The sequence below is a fragment of the Felis catus genome, chromosome B3 (genome assembly GCF_018350175.1).
Source record: "Felis catus isolate Fca126 chromosome B3, F.catus_Fca126_mat1.0, whole genome shotgun sequence".
Lineage (NCBI taxonomy): Eukaryota > Metazoa > Chordata > Mammalia > Carnivora > Felidae > Felis > Felis catus.
This window is the reverse complement of record NC_058373.1, coordinates 83,522,552-83,534,780: the sequence shown is the minus strand read 5'-3', so window position 1 is coordinate 83,534,780 and position 12,229 is coordinate 83,522,552. Positions and strand designations below refer to the sequence as shown.

Here is a 12,229-nt window from a genome sequence, read left to right as displayed (position 1 = left end):
CTTTTGGCTGATAGTCATCAGTGGTTTTAAAGTCACGGCATTTCCCTCAAGACGAGCCAGTAATGAATCTCATGCACACACAGGACAAGGCTGCACTAAGTGCCAGGTGGATGAGACAGCCGACAGTAGATGGCCCAAGAAGGCCTCCAGCTATGGACGGGCAGGGAAGCCCAGCAGGGTATTTACAGGCTGATGGTGAGAAGAGTTCCTGGTTTGTTGTGTTGGTTCATAATGGCTACAGAGCTGCTGCGATCCTGGGGTCGCCCCCACCATTTGCATGTCTCCTTTGTGGGACTTTAAGCAGGTTTTCTGCTGTGGAGAAGCCTCACGCAGGCCATAGGGCTCTGTTCCTGCATCTAGTCCCACTTCCTCACCTTCTTTTTCGTTCATTTAGGCTTCCCCTGGATCCAGAAGAGTGGAGACAATTACATAAACGCATATAGAATAAAAAGAAACTTAAGGGGTTCTGCTGAAGTGTGTATGCATGCTGATCCTCCAATAATATTCCTGGGAATTTATCTCAAGGATAATAATTGAAATATGCTCAGAAATGTATCTTTATTTTTCATATACTTGTGATTTCCCCTCTCTGCCTTTTTTAATGTGAAATGTCTTCATTCAGAGAGTGTAAAAAATGTACACGTGCTGTTGAAAGAATAATAGTGAAGCAATCCCTTGTGTATCTGCAACTCAGGTTGAGATACAGAGCACTGACAGTGTTTTAGAGGCAATCTTTGGGCCCTTCTACAACAATTTCACCCCTTAAAAATATATCCCTAAATAGGGGCACCTGGGTGGCTCAGTTGGTTAAGCATCCGACTTTGGCTCAGGTCATGATCTCACAGTTTGTGAGTTTGAGCCCCGCGTCGGGCTCTGTGCTGACAGCTGGGAGCCTGGAGCCTACTTCAGACTCTCTGTCTCCCACTCTCTCTACCCCTCCCCTGCTCATGCTCTGTGTCTGTCTCTTAATAATAAACAAATGTTAAAAAATTTTCTAAAAAAAATATATCCCTAAATAATATATAATATTGTTTGCCTTGTTTGAATTCTCATTCTAAGTATCATGTTACTAAGATTTTTAAAATATTGGTGCATATAACTAAATTTCATTTATTTTCTCTGCTCTATAGTATTCCAATATTTGAATAAACCACAATTTATTTACCCAGTCGACTGCTAATAGATATGTGAGTCGTTTCCAGTTTTTGGTCTTCTAAGCCATGCAGCTATTAATGTTCTTATACATTTACAATATTGCATGTGTATGAGAGATTCCCTAGGGCATATACTTAGGCGTGAGATTATTGGCCTGTAGGGCACACAGTCAGCTTTACTAGTTGAGAAGAGACAAGGGTGATTGATAAATGCCCCTGGGGGTTTGGGTTGCCCAGAAGATCCCCCTTAACTCAGAGGAAGGAGCTGTGCCCCCACCCACTTTCCCACAAGATCACGGGGTGCCAGCAGCTGTATTGCCAGACAGGTTTCTGAACAGCTGGCATCTAAAATTCTGCTTGCTTGACACCGGTCAAATCCCGTCCCTACCCCTCACCCACCCATTAGCAAGACCATTCTCACGGGGTCCTGCCTCTGGAGCAGAGCCCCCTGGTGCATCCGGCAATGCCCTGGCCCTTCACACTTTGCGGAGGCTGAACTAATGGTGAACCATCATCCTGTTTTGCTGACCCTCTGCTTTAACTCTTCCCAACGAAACCAGTTCTGTGCCTGCATATAATGACCTTGTGGTGTTTGACTTCACCACTGTTCCGTACTAGGTAATGTCAAACTGTCTTCCAAAGTGACTCCTCCAATTTCCTTCTCACCTGCAGTGGGTGAGGAATCCTTTTGCTCCCCATCCTCACCAATGCCTGTAATTGGGCATTTTAAATTCAAAGACTTTTACACTTTTGTCAATCTTGTGGCTATAAAATTGTCACTCATTGTGGTTTAATTAATATTTCCTTGATCACTAATGAAATTGAGCATCCTTTCATTTGTTTATTGGTTGTTCAGGTTTTCTCTTGTGAAAGTACCTATTTGAAGCTCTTTTCTGATTTGTTTGCTTTTTAAAAAATTGATTCATAGGAGTTTATTATATATTCTGGTTATGATCGCTGGTTATGATTCCCTTCTCTCTCATCTTACGATGTCTTTTCTCCTTTATTATGGAATCTTTTGTAAATGAAGTTCTTAATTTTGATGCAGTCAAATTTATTGAGTTTTTGCTTTATTTTATGGTTTGTGCTTTTGGTCTTATTTACAAACTCCTTTTCTATCCATGGATAATTAAAGTATTCTCCTAAATTTTCACCTAGAAGTTTTATATTTTACCACTTGCTTTTGGGACTTTAATCCTGGCGTTGATATTTGTGTGTGCTAGGAGTCTAATTTTCCATTTTTTCATTAGGAATATTGTCCTAGCACCATTTCCTGAAAAGTCCGTTTTTTTTCTTAATTTACAGGGTGAACTATATCAGACATCAAATATCCATATGTGTATGGGATCATTTTTGGATTCATTATTTCGTTCTATCTTTCCACTTGTCTGTTCCTGCACAAACATTATACTGTTCCAAAGTCTATAGTTTATAAAAAGTCTTAATATCTAGTAGAACAAGTTACCTCACCCTGTCCTTTATCAGTAGGATTTGTCTCTTTTGGTTGGGTATTTCCATATAAATTTTAGAATCAGGGTGTGAAATTCCACAGACAAGTAAAAGGTTGGGATTTTGACTGAGATGACCTCAATTTGGTAAAAACTGACATCTTTAAATTATTGTTTTTAATACATGAACTTGATATATTTCTTCTTTTATATAGTTTTTTTAGAAACCTTTCCTAAGATTTGTAATTTTCTCCACAAAGATCTTTTTAAAGCATTATTGAGAATGGTATCTCTTTTCTTTTTCTGCCTCTTATTTTTTTTCTTTTTCAAGTTTCTATTTAAATTCCAGTTAGTTAACATAAAGTGTGAGAGAATGTCTCTTAACATTTTTGTACTTATTTGTTTTTGTTGATATGTAGAATGCATTTGATTTTTGCATGCTGATTCTTATTAATTCTGGTAATTTACCTGTAGAGTTTTTATTTTCTGCATGTGCGGTCATATCATCACTAAGTAATGGTTGTTTTATTTCTTCTTTATCTTGCCTTTCTCTGTTGGCAAGACACAGCTCAGTGTTGAATAGAAAAGGAGACAATAGGAACCCTTGTCATGTTCCTGATCTTAAAGGGAATGTTTTCAACATTGCACCATTAATATGTTTTTTGCTGTAGGTTAATCTTTTTTTTTTTTTTTATTAATAGAAGGGGAGAAACTTTTCTTTGATTCCAAATTAGTTAAAAATTTAAAACTATGAATAGAAGCTATATTTTATTATATACTTTTTTCCCTGCATGAATTCAAGTGATTATATTATTAATTTGTTAATATGATGACTTTCATTATTCACATATTTCTAATGATAAGTCATCTTTCTATTCCTGAGATAAATCCAATCTGATTATGATTAAAAGAAAAAAATTTTTTTTTTGTTTGAGAGAGAGAGAGTGGGGTAGAGGGGCAGAGCTAGAGAGAGAGAGAGAGAGAGAGAGAGAAAGAGAGAGGGAGAGAGAGAATCTTAAGCAGGCTCCATGCTGAGCATGGGGCACAGCATGATCTCATGTATCTCATCCCACAACCTTGGGATCATGACCTGAGCCAAATTCAATAGTTGTATGCTCAACCAACTGAGCCACCCAGGAGCCCTTGATTATGATTTTTTAAAAATATGTTGCTTAAATGAGTTCTTTAATGTTTTTAGTATTTTTGCATCTATGACCATGATAAGTCTGGCTTGTAATGTTCCTTTCCTTAATGTTCTTGACAGGTGTTCATATCAAGCACACGTGATTTTTATAAGTGGATATGGATAATGAGACAAAGGAAAAATGTAAGTAATAAATAAAAGATAAAAGTTAGAATTTAGGTTGTAATGCAACATTTATGCCATAAGATCTCTTACATGGCTAGGAATTTGGCTCTAAAATTCCTAGCAATGAATTAAAGTTAATTTCATGATTCACAAAAATCAATGAGTTAAAACAGAACTGGCTATTCAGGAGCAGAACAAGTTTTCCAAGGGGCAGTAAAGGGTGGTGGTTTGGAGACTATTCCTTGGAGCTGGACTGAGTTCTAATCCTGTCTCTAGAACTTACTAGCTATGTCATTTGAACAAGTTGCTTAATTGCTTTGTATTTCAGTTTACTCACCTGCCAAACAAAGATAATTATCTTATCTACTCAAAGAAGTGTTTCACACATTAAATGAATTAATACATATAAAGTCCTTTGAAAATTAATCAGTTCTTGGTAGCACTCAATGAGCATTAACATTTTATTATCATTTCTGATACTGAGACCAGAAAGAAAATTTCTCCTTGAATTCCTTTTGAGAGAATACCTTTTAATGAAAACGACAATGACCCTAACAAAATCCTTATAGGATTATTATTATTACTACCATTATTACCTAATCATTTTGAGGAGTTTGATATCCTTCAGGCAAACTTTCATAAGTAATGCTTTTCCAGTTGGGTTTCTGATGAGAGCAGTGGGTATGAGGTGCTACTCTATGAGTAGTACCTGGAATACAGCCATATGCTTTTTTGAAACTAGAGGAGGATAAATAAGACCACCTTGCTTCCAGGTGGGCCAAGAAGTACTTAAAGACATGGCCAAGTATCTCTCCTTGACTAGTTTTGGGTAGGGAACAGTGCACAGTCAAAAGGGTGGTCAGTATTCCATTGGCTGCACTAATTTTAATTTGGGAAAAATTAAATCAACTATTGCAAACTATCACTTTGGCAATAAGTTGGTTATTTAAAAATGTCACTATATAGGTACCTAAATGAGTTAACTTATGTACTAGATAATTGACTATACTGAATTCCAGTCAAATAATCACAACTAATGATTACATGGAGTTTACTATGTGCTGTATTGTTCTAAGTACTTCACATAATCTAACATTTTTTAGACTTCACAACAATCACTTGAGGCAGGTACTGGTACCATCATCATCTTACAGATGAGTCACATGACCAGTAAGTGGCAGAGGTGGGATTCAAACCCAGGTACATTGGCTCCTGAATCCAAATGTAAGTGAGATAACTTTGTTTTAGAATAATTGACTTGTAGATAGACTTCCTTTTTTTTTTTTTTAATGTTTTATTTATTTTTGAGAAAGAGAGACAGAGCATGAGCAGGAGAGGGGCAGAGAGAGGGAGGGAGACACAGAACCTAAAACAGGCTCCAAGCTCTGATCCATCAGCACAGAGCCCGACGTGAGGCTCGAACTCAGGACCAGTGAGATCATGAAGTTGGATGCTAACCAACTGACCAACCCAGGTGCCCTGACCAACCCAGGTTCCCAGTCATTTTATAGCAGGCCACTATATTCTAAATGATGAAAGGATAGGATGTGTGTGTGAGATCTGTGTGTTTTTCTTTCTCTGTACCATGACAAGGCACATATCCAGCTCAGGCAAGAAAGGTATACATGTATATATACATATACATAAGTAGAAAGCAAAATGAAAACAAGTAGAAAATAGTAAAAACATCTTTTATACAATTTCCACCTGATCAGTTATAGATCCTAGCTCTGACAGTGGATTAAGGAAAAGGTTCTCGTTAAGCATCAATAATGAGGGTCAATAGTATATTGACCTTGCGATGTCCATTACAGTCAATGCTCATCTACTGAAATGTAAAGAAGAGATCTAAAAAGAGCACACACAATCTTGTGTAATTCTGAAGATATTTCTTTACAAGTTAATACAGAGTTTGTCAATGATCAGTAGTGGAATAACTATGCCTATGGGCCACCACTCCTGAATAAAATATTGGCTCACTGGACCTAAACTTGCAATTCATCAAGAAGGAAACAGGCATGCTGCTACCTGTGGAGTCCTTTTCTGTGGTCACAACCTACAGCTCTCTTTAGCTGGGTCCTTTCAGCAGACAAGTTCTCTGTGACATTGGCTTTTAGATATTGCAGAAGTATCACATGTAGCTGCAGCTAACAGGAAGTGATAGTTGTGTGATTGAGTGTGAGCAGAAACTGGAGAGCAGTAGAAAGCCTGGTGGCATTCCTTGCTTCTCTGCATTTTTTGGCAGCTAGGATTAGGTTAGTTCTGCTGCAAAGTGGGATCCTTCCAGTGGTCATTGCCCATGTGACTTTTCAGGGTTTCAGCAGTGATGCTCAAGGAAATGGCCTCCTCCTTGATCTTGAGACATTGTGCCTAGAGGACACCACCACTTTGGGTGACTGCTTTTGGGAGCTGCCATTGCTAACACTCTAATTCTATAATATGGGAATAGTATAGTTGCCCTTTTAAAAGCTGTGATAGAGTTCACAATGGTTTTAGCTGGGTGGTAGAATATTTGTGGAGCTAATAAAGATGTGCAAACAGGGACCTGAGCATACCCTTTTAAGCAGTTCTTTAATAATTGTAGGGGCAGGAAGTCTCCTCAGGTGCTTTATTTGGTCAGATTTCTTCATAGAAATCAGTTGTTCAATACAAGGAGCATGACCTAGATCCAGAAGAAAGCAGCCTGGAATCTACAAAGTTTATCAAGCTCAGCAGTTGAGCAAAACCCAGATTTCTAAGACCTCATTCATCAAAGTCACTGCTGTGATGACAATTTCCCAGAATCTGCCTTCATTTCCACATCTAATGGTTAAACTCTGATTTTATCACATAGGTTAATCATAAAGTATTTTTACTTTAAAAAAGTTTTTTTAAATGTTTATTTATTTTGAGACAGGTGGGGTGGGGTCAGAGCGAGAGGGAGACACAGAATCGGAAGCAGGCTCCAGGCTTTGAGCTGTCAGCCCAGAGCCCAACACAAGGCTGGAACTCATGAACCTCAAGATCATGACCTGAGCCAAAGTCAGACGCTTAACTGACTGAGCCACCCAGGCGTCCCAATCATAAAGTATTTTTTAATCTGATGCTTTCATAATGTTTAAAATTTTAAAACTCCCAGATAATTCCTCTGATTAGCATGATGTAAGTTTTAGTTTCACATTGTTTTGGTTTTCCGGTCAAGCAGTCTCTAGCTCTTTTTAGTTATTCTGCCATGGGCACTGGAAGTGAAAGTCCTATGTGGTTGAGACCCAGTGTGAATGAGGCAGGTTTTAAGTGATTAGCAACCAATTGGGAGGAAGGGAGCAAAGAAATGTATTTCTCCAGGCATTGAGGCAAAGTTCTGAAAAGTCATAGGATGGCATCAGACCACTAGTAGAAATTAAAAGTCCCTTAACTCACTTGTCATCCCCAGACTTCTGAACCAGCCCAGAAAAAACATGAGTGCAGACCTGACTTCAGGTTGGATATACTTAGACTTAAAACTTAGGCTCTTAGCTAAAACTTAGCCAAAAATTGGCTCTTTCTCCCTGTCCTAAGCTAACTCTAAGGATTATAATAAGTAAGCAAGACCTGACTCTAATACAATATTTGGTTCTAACCTTTGGGAAAGACATACAGTAAAATTTTTCTTTAATTTTTTCTATAAGCTATTGCTTAGTACTACACATTCTATTCATAATGAATTTTAGTGAGTCTCTAAAGGAACATCCTCACACCACAGGAAATTAACCCATTCATTACTAAATGATTCCTAGCAGAATCTCATTGCATTCACCGCAAATTCCGATCTACAGAGTCTTAGAAACAACCAACTCTGCCATGAAAAATACAGAACAATTTGAGATTTAAACAACATAACAAAAAGATTATATGGGGAGCAAAACAATGAGAACTTGGGAGGTAGGTAAGGTGAGTGGGGGAAAGATGTCAAGACATATCATGTCCAGCTTCCAAAGGAATTAATGAGGACTGGAAAGAAGAGGTTCCAGCCACTTGAGCAGCAGAGCTCAGAAGTAGCCTAGGGGTAAAAAGAAAGAGAATCTCACTCATTTTGAATATTACAGAAGTGTTATTGTTTTCTTCCCATATGTCATATCAGGAGGTTCACGGTTTGAGTTGGTATTTTCCAAATGTCTCTGTTGTAAATTTACTATTTTTTCCACTTGTAATTAATAAGTATTATGTACGGAGCCATATTTCAAGGCTATATATATCTTGTTCCTCTTTTCTCCAACAGTCCTTCACGTTTTAAGCCGCTATTGTAGGGGTTTTGGTGTCTTAAAAGGGAGATTTTTTACAAAGATATTAGAACCCATTTTAAAAAACCAACACATTCAATTCCTTACCTTTGCCACACTGCTGTGTTTCTAGAAGAAGACTCTTTACTCTTTAAGGGGTAAACACCAGGGACCTTAGGAAGCCCAAAGGAAAGCAACTAAAGACATAGACTATCTCACCTGTTAAACTTTTTCCTCAGCTGACCTGGCTTGTCCCATACCTTGCAAGTCAAGCTCATCCAGTCCAAGGTGGGGCACCAGCCAATTCCTGGAATTAGGGAACGCTTCAGATTATCTGGGTCAGGTCACTGGTACCAGGGTGGGACTTGGTGCTGAGTAATTTATACAGGGAGTCAAGAATTTCCCTGAAGAGTATGGTGTCTCACAGCAGTGGGTTTGGCTAGCCTGAGGGTCTCATTCTTCAGTCAAAACAGAACCAAGGGGAAAAACACTTTCTGAAACTGGGTGTGAGTGATGGTACAATGACCCTCAATGGAATCCTATAAAAGGATCTAACAAGAGATGTGGGGCAGAAAGTTACCTTGTCACTAAAGCCAATTTCTGAAGTTTGACTGACTTGTCCTTCAGGAATCATCTATTCCATAACATCTTTTTTCCCTTGAAGAAGCCAGATGGTGGATCTGAGACAGCCTACCTCAGCCACTATCTTGTAACTGGGAAGTGTTCCAGAGATGATATTGACCTGTGATCTGGATTGAAACAGGTCTTCCTGATTTCCTGTGTGGACCAGTGTTGCAGCTGGCTAAAAGAGGCATGAATGATGACATTTTTTTTTTTTAAACAGTTGAAATAGTCCCCATTCTGGCCAATGATAGCTGTCATAAAGAAAAGTAGTACACTGTACAAGAGTTTGACTTTTGCTGTGAGCTTGCTGAGGGGGGACATGGAACAAACTGGAAAGAAATATATTAGAGGATGGTTGGGAAATGGAGCCCAGAAAAGAATCCTTCATGGTCTTCCTTCTACAAGAGAAGAGTGAGGTGAAGATTCAGTGCCACCTAGCTCTTCTCCACCATCAGCCTATCTTTCTCTCCATCTGAGTACCTGCTGCTGGCACACTGCTTTCAAACTCTCCTTTACTGAAATTCACCAGTTGTTATAATTTCCCCCATTTGCTTTCTCACTCGTGTGTCTGCTCTCACGAAGACTCTGAGCCATTTGAGGGAATTCTACCAGAAGAAAGAGATTTCCATTTCCGTTTGTGTATTTATTTATATCTATATGGATCCACGGATTCCTCTTTCTATTCACTGGGTTGTAATTCATCACTATCATTGTGCATTTTGATGTCGCCAATGTCCCAGATTTGGCTAGTGAGATATTATAGACTTTTATTCCCAAATACTTCAGTGTGACTTCCTAAGAACAACATAATTCTTTTACATAATCAAAGCACAATCATCAAAATCAGAATATTTAACGTTCATACACTATTATTATCTAATTGATAGTCCATGTTAAAATTTGTCAATTACCCCAATAGTGTCCTTTATAGCTATACTGCCCCCCATGGCCCTCCCACACCTGAATCCAAACCAGGATCACACATTGCTTTGAGTTATCGTCTTTTTTTTTTTTTAATTTTTTTAAATGTTATTTATTATTGAGAGACAGAGAGAGACAGAACATGAGCATGGGAGGGGCTGAGAAAGGAGGAGACACAGAATCCAAAGCAGGCTCCAGGCTCTGAGCTGTCAGCACAGAGCCCGACGCGGGGCTCGAACTCACAGACTGTGAGACCATGACCTGAGCCAAAGTCTGAAGCTTAATCGACTGAGCCACCCAGGCACCCCGAGTTATCGTGTCTTTTAAATCTTTTTAAATCTGGAACAGTTCCTGAGTCTTTCTTTGTCATTAATGACCTTGACATATTTGGAAGAGTACAGCCAGTTATTTTATAGAAAATCCTTCAATTTGAGTTTAGTTGATACTACTTCATGATTAGATTCAGATTATGTATTTTCAGTAGGAATGTTACAGAAGTGATATTGTATTCTTCTTCACAGTGCATCATGGCAGAAGGCATACAATTTAAACTGGTGTCTTCCAGATTTCTCCACTGTAAAATTAATATTTTTTCCCTTTGAAATTAAAAAGCGATTTGTAGAGAGATATTTGGAGGCCATGTATATAGCCTATTCTCCTCAAACTTTTACCCACTAGTTTTATATATATTAATGGTTCTTGCCTGAATCAATTATTATTATGATAGCGGCAGAATGGTGATTTTCTATCTCCTTCATTCTTTCTACATTTATTAGTTGGCATTCTACTGTAAGGAAGAACATTCTATCATATATGTATATATGTGTGTATTTTTTTTTCCTGCATGGATTCATGGGTTCTTTTATTCAATGTTTTATAATTTATTACTATAATTATTTATCTTGATAGTCAAAATGTCCCAGATTTGGCCAGTGAGAACTCCTCAAAACTGGGTCCACTGTTCTTTTGATATATCTGTATCCTTATTTGAGTTTTCTTCTGGATACAGCAAGATACTTCAGATTTACCTTGTATTTTCCTTGCCTCAGTCCTAGAAGTAGTAATTTCTGCAAGGAGTCCTGGTTCCTTTTAATGGAGAATGGTATTTAGAAACCTAGCTCTGGGCAACATGTATGCTCGTTGATGCTGGGGTCTTATTACTTTGTCAGAAGACAGAGCTATGAAGTAAATACATGTGTGTGAGTATGTATATGATACATTGCATATGTATGTGTACCTAAGTAAATCTATGTAGAACACACACACATACACATATATGCCATGAATTTGTACTGATACCTCTGGTTCTACTCCAAGATCATGGGCTTTATTTGAGGCTTTCCTTTCCATATTTATAAATTCCTTCATGACAGATGCATTTTAAAAGCCATCCTTAAGGGATAGCTGACTGGCTCAGTAGATACTACAGGTAGCTTTTAATCTCAGGGTTGTGAGTTTGAGCCTCATGTTGGGCATGGAGCCTATTTAAAATTTAAAAAAAAAATTTTTTTTTAACGTTTTATTTATTTTTGAGACAGAGAGAGACAGAGCATGAACGGGGGAGGGGCAGAGAGAGAGGGAGACACAGAATCAGAAACAGGCTCCAGGCTCTGAGCCATCAGCCCAGAGCCTGACGTGGGGCTCGAACTCAGGGACCGCGAGATCGAGACCTGGCTGAAGTCGGACGCTTAACCGACTGCGCCACCCAGGCGCCCCTAAAATTTTTTTTAAAAAGTAAGTTGGAACAAAATTAGAATAGAAAAAAAATAAAAAAAGGCATCCTTAAAATGGGGAGGTGTAGGAAGCCAAAGGGAAAAAGACCTTCAAAATCTGTTTATGGCATACCCTCTCCCTTATTGCATTTGATGCTGATTAATATTAAAACCAATGCTAAATTTTTACATGCCATTAAAATAAAAAGAAAATTGAATGTAAGTAAGAGAAAAACAGAAGTTAAAAATAAGCTCACAAGGGGCACCTGGGTGACTCAGCTGGTTAAGCATCTGACTTAAGTTTAGGTCATGATCTTGGTTCATGAGTTCGAGCTGGGATCAGGCTCTGTGCTGACAGCTCGGAGCCTGGAGCCTGCTTCAAATTCTGTGTCTCCCCCTCTCTCTGTCTGTACCCCGCCCAAACTCTCTCTCTCTCTCTGTCTATCAAAAATAAATATTTAAATAAATAAATAAGTAAATAAATAAATAAACCTGAAGAGGAGTCAGTTAAAAAAAAAAAAGCTCACAAGTCCAAGAAAGATAGAAGATTAAGCTTTTTAAAATAACGCAAAGTAGATGAGGTTTAAAATAGAAGATAGGTTATAAACCAATGAGGTAAAAGGTTAAAAACATAGAAAGCAAAGAAGATAAAAATCTAAGACAATATGCAAATACTCCATGAGCTGGAAAATGAAAATACTGAAAGGGATTGAAGATTGAAAATAGGAAATAAGAAATAAAAAGATAAAAATAAAAATTACAAAAATAATAACAAGTAGAAATATTGGGGAAATGTATTTAAAAGAAAATAACAAAAAGCTGA

At 38.0% G+C, this 12,229-nt stretch overlaps 1 long non-coding RNA gene across 1 annotated transcript in view; it reads left to right on the top strand.

Annotated features, from left to right (window-relative positions):
* LOC102899197 overlaps window positions 1-12,229 on the top strand; it is a 146,462-nt gene that overhangs the window by 72,505 nt on the left and 61,728 nt on the right. Inside the window, exon 4 of the long non-coding RNA XR_006599510.1 lies at window positions 3,867-3,929. This is a non-coding gene — a long non-coding RNA (uncharacterized LOC102899197). The remainder of the gene's footprint in view (window positions 1-3,866; window positions 3,930-12,229) is intronic.